Source organism: Zingiber officinale, chromosome 10A (assembly GCF_018446385.1).
Source record: "Zingiber officinale cultivar Zhangliang chromosome 10A, Zo_v1.1, whole genome shotgun sequence".
NCBI lineage: Eukaryota > Viridiplantae > Streptophyta > Magnoliopsida > Zingiberales > Zingiberaceae > Zingiber > Zingiber officinale.
The window spans coordinates 81,477,749-81,482,909 of NC_056004.1; positions in this window are offsets into that span (position 1 = coordinate 81,477,749).

A 5,161-nucleotide genomic window follows, 5' to 3' on the forward strand; every position below is an offset into this window, starting at 1 on the left:
GAAAGTCCGGAAGCATCGAGTGCTGAGCAAAAGTCCAGTCGATCTGGAGGATCGACTGGCAACAGGTAAATCTCCTGAGTGGAGTAGGTGAGGACGCGTTCCCCGTAGAGGGAACAGTAGGAGTCGGGTCGACCTAGGGTTTCCGGTCGAAAATCTGAAGTCAGACTCGGACAATCCGGAGATTGTCTATATCATTTATCATGTTTATTGTGCTAACTTTGTGTTGCAGGATATTGTTTGGGACTAACATATCTTGCAGGTGCAAAGGAACAACCTAAAGCCTCGGATGAACAGTGTCCGAGGCGCCTCGGGTGCAAAAGCTGAGCTGGCTGCGAAAGTTCATCGAAGGCGCCTTGAAGGGAGTATAAGGCGCCTTGGAAGGCGCCTTGAGCAGAGTATAAGGCGCCTCCAAGGGATGAAGTTCGACCAGTTCAGATCTGATCCACGCGGAAGACTAGGCAGCATGGAGGCGCCTTGAACAGCCCTCAAGGCGCCTTGAACACCCTTTATAAGGGGGTTTCGACCAGCATCTCAAGTAATCAAGTTCTGAGCTTTCCTTCTTCAACGTGCTGCTAACAAAGTCATTCTGAAGTGCTGTTGCAACATTCCAACGACCCGGAGCTTCGTTTTTCTCTTCTTTAAGTTGTCGGTACAAAGTTATTCTAATTGCTGTTACATTTTGTAATCTGTAATTCTTATCGAGCTTATAGTTGTTGCCCATCGGAAGCGATCAAGGATCGCGGGCCTTCGAGTAGGAGTCGCCTTAGGCTCCGAACGAAGTAAATCCCTTTGTGTCTTTGTGTTTATTTTATTCCGCTGCATTTTAATTACTCCGATAGTTTTCCGATAATCGAACAAATAGCCACGAGCGCTATTCACCCCCCTCTAGCGCGTCTCGATCCAACATACCCCTCCAAGAGCGAGATTTAGATGAATCTAATGAGGTGGTTGAGCTAATGACCTTAAACAAGCGCTTCTTGGGAGGCAACCCAAGTTCATTTTCCTTGTTTTCATTCATGTCTTTAGTTCTTTCTAGTTTCATTTCTTTATAATAAACTTGTATCCTCTACTTAATTTTTCTTGTCTATTTTATTTTTGTAGATTTCAAAGTTGTGGAGGAATGTGAGCATTGGATAGAGAAGTATCTTTAAAAACATGAATGCCAACCATTTGGAGCTCATCACTTGGTAACTTCTCTAAACTTCATAAATCTCCTTCATATATCATTTTTAGTTTTCATTGGGACAATGAAAAGTTTAAGTCTGGGGGGATGCATTAGATGCATTTGGTTTTGTTTAGTTTTTGCATAATAAATTTTTTGTTTTTGCTAGTTGCATCATTCATCACATCATAATTGTTTGTCCTTATTGCAAAATCCTAGCACATTTATTCTATGTTTCATGTGGTTTATGGGTTACTTATGGTGCTAGTATGCTTAGTAATTTTTCTTTTTCTATCTATGATAGCATGAAGTGAGCAATGTCTTTACTATAAGAGTTTAAGTATTGGCCTTGTTTTACGACCTCTATACACTATGCCTATTTTTGATGGTTTATAACTCTAAAATAGTCATGATTCATGGAATTGAACTAGTACTTGTGCTTCTATGGTGACCTCTCAACTACATTTTGGTTACTGGATAAACTCAGATCATGTAAGCTCATTTGGAAAAATCAATCCCAAGAAAAAAAATGAAAGTTTGTTCAAGTTTGATACTTTGAAAACATTCAAAAGAAAAAAAAAAGATAAAAAAATAATTGTCATGAGTGGAAGCTAGTAATTCACCCCTTTGAGACCGAGTTAGGTTACTAGGGAAATGAATGCTATGTTTCTCTTGATACTGAGTATTCCTTTGAGACCTTGTGTAGACGATGCATAGCATTTTTGAGGGGAACGAACCTTGCGTGTGGCAGGTAAGTGCCTATCGCCGGAAGTATAAGGAACACAATTTTATGACTACTTGACTAGACTTAGAGATTGAAACTTGATAAACATAGGCCACTATTACATTGAGCACAGAGGACTACTATTTAGGTCATACTCAAACTACTTTTGTATCTTGCTCACCAATGAAATCATTTTATAGGATTAGATTGACTTGCTAGAGATTATGATGCACTATTTAACCACATGAATCTAGATTGCAGGTTTTGCTTGAGGACAAGCAAAGGTTTAAGTTTGAGGGTGTGATGTGCGTAGATTATATACAGTTTTATGCATGCTTTGATGCACATCTACTTGTATTTCATTGGCATAATTTATGTTTATTACACCCTATTTCATTGTAATGTCATACTTCCATTATATTTTGTTTGGAGATCTACTCTTTGCTTGTTTTGATTGATAGGATACTATTTGGAGCAAAAATGGAGCTAAAACGCACACGGGAGTAACTCCGGAAGAATTCATGCTTGGGCCGTGTAGGCCACACGACCGTGTGGCCATATCATGCCTTAGCCGTGCCAAATGTCACGGTCGTGCTCCAGCACCAGATGTAAAGAAGGTCACAGCCGTGTGTCCCACACGGTCGTGCTAAGCTTCCCGTGGCCAAGCAACACACGATCGTGCCAAATGGCACGGCCGTGCCAAGTTTCCAGAGGAGAGAAAGGCCACGGCTGTGTGAATCCACACGGCCGTGTGGCCTTGGCAGAGAAGAAAAATGTCACGACCGTGTGTGCCACATGGCCATGCAACTCAACCAGAGAAGAAGTCGTGTGAGGCCGTGTGGATCTCACATGGCCGTGTAACGAAGAACACGGGGCGTGCCACGCCAAAACAGAGCTGTGCTGAATTCTAGGCAGACTGCAGACCGTTCGTAAAACAGCAATAACTTTGCGCTCGGTTGGAGTTTTTGGATGATCTTTATACCAAAACGTAGCAGACTTCAAGATCTACAACTTTTCTTCAGGTCCAACAGAGAGGGAGACTTGTCTGCCCATTCTAAATGGCACGGCCGTGCCTGGTTCAACTGGACCTCCCCCCAGACTACAGACCAAACTTTGAACCGCCATAACTTTCGGCTCCATTTGAGCTAGGGCTCGATCCAAGTATAAGATTTAAGATAATTTCAAGAGATATAACTTTGGTTCATGGTAAATCATGAGAAAACATGGTTTAGTGGGTGAAAACCCCGGTTTACCGGACCCCTATTTTCCTGGTTTTCCTGGGCAGCTTGGAGGAGGTATAAAAGGGTCAAGATCCTCATTCTTTGACTCATCTTAGGAGATCTGAGATCTTGGATCTAGGACTTCGTCCCTCTCCTTGGGGGAAGGGTTCTCCCCTTAGGGGGAAACCCTAGAGCTCCATTCTCCTCCATCCCTTGGCGATCTATCCATCTCCGAGCGAGGAGGCATCCCCAAGACATCGGAATCATCGGCAAGCATCTCTTCTTCCCCTTCTTCTCAAATCTAGGGTTGTAAGTATGCTTTTCTATATATTTTCGGGCTGTTCTTCCTTAGAAATGGAGTAGATCTCTAGATCTAGGATGTAGGGAGTATTTGTGATGTAATGAATGATGTAAAACTATGTAGATTTTTGCCATGATTCTATTCAATGACTTGTTGATGCATTGTTCTTGTTTGATGTAATGTGATTGTATGCAAACTCTTGTGGATTTGCCAATTCCCTATTTCTATGATTTTTCCCTATTTGTATCAATTAAATCTTTGATGTATTGTTGTGATTTAGACCTAATTCACATTCTTGATTGATTGTTTGAATGCCTTGTGGATCTTGTAGAGATTATCTCTCACTCGATTTTCCGAGGGAAGCACGCGTAAGGTGCAAGAACGTGTAAGGACGTTTGAGGGATAAGTTTTAGGGGGGAAATAGGATAATTCAAGAGGGTAGGATAGATTTATGCATTATTCTTTATATCTTATGGGATTGAGAGGTAATGATTTCTATGTTGATTTTTCGAGGGATCTTCGTGACAGGAACATGCCCGTGTAAGGACAACGTAGGCTCATATCTAATTGATCACATATAGGTATAGATTTCAGTCCTAAGCTGGTTGTCTATTGTAAGAGAGAACCGGCAACCTTCTACAAATGGTGGACAATTGAGAAATAAGATTTGGTTGATCATTTACATTGAATAACATCACAAAGAAACCGAAATCCTAGTATCTATTCCCCTCCATTCACTACGCTCATTCTCTCCCTCTTTACTCTCTTTCTTTTCACTTCTATTTCTTATTCTAACATTTGTAAACCACTTTTCGATTGTCTAGATAATTCTCCATGTGAAGTTAATTAGTACTTAATCAACAGTCCCTGTGGATACGATAATCTTTTATATTACTTACGACATTTCCGTACACTTGCGAAGGTCAACATGTATCTAATGAAACACAAGTCTGAAGCCTTTGAAAAGTTTAGAGAATTCAGAAGTGAAGTAGAGAAACAACTTGATAAAAATATTAAGATACTTAGATTCGATTAAGGTGGTGAATATTTAAGCCAAGAGTTTCTAGATTATCTAAGGGATGATGGTATATTGTCTCAATGGACTCTACCTTATGTTAGCTAGAGCCCTAGAGCCAATCATTTGATGATTATATTTTGGACTTGTTGTATCATATTCTATATAAATAAAGGCATTTGGTTTTTGGTTATTATACTTACTTATATTGGTGCCAAATAAACTAAGTATAATAACGTCCTTGAGTAGACGGTTCTCACCTATATCAATCGGTTAGTTGAACCGATAGTGAGATGATATAGGGAACACTACTCTTAATCATTCCTAGTCGAGTATTAACATTCAGGGACAATGTTAATGCAATAAGACTAGCACGTAGGTCAACTCGATGACTTGATCTCACAAGTCATGGATATAGAGATATCAAGTTGACACATGGGTATGCATTAGAGAATGTATACTGAATGACCCGCCATGAGAAAGTATCATGGATCGTTATATGAGTGTCTTATACTTTCTCATGTGGCTATTAGTATGACTACTAGTCCTTAGACCTGAAGTCACCATGGATCCCTACATAAGGAGTTATGTACTTTGGTTTCGTCAAACGTCACCCGTAACTGGGTGGATTATAAAGGCGATTACTGGGTATGTAACGAATTATGCAGAGGGATGTGAGTGATGTAGATGGGATCTATTCCTCCTATATGACGGGAGTGACATCGATATTCTTGATAGA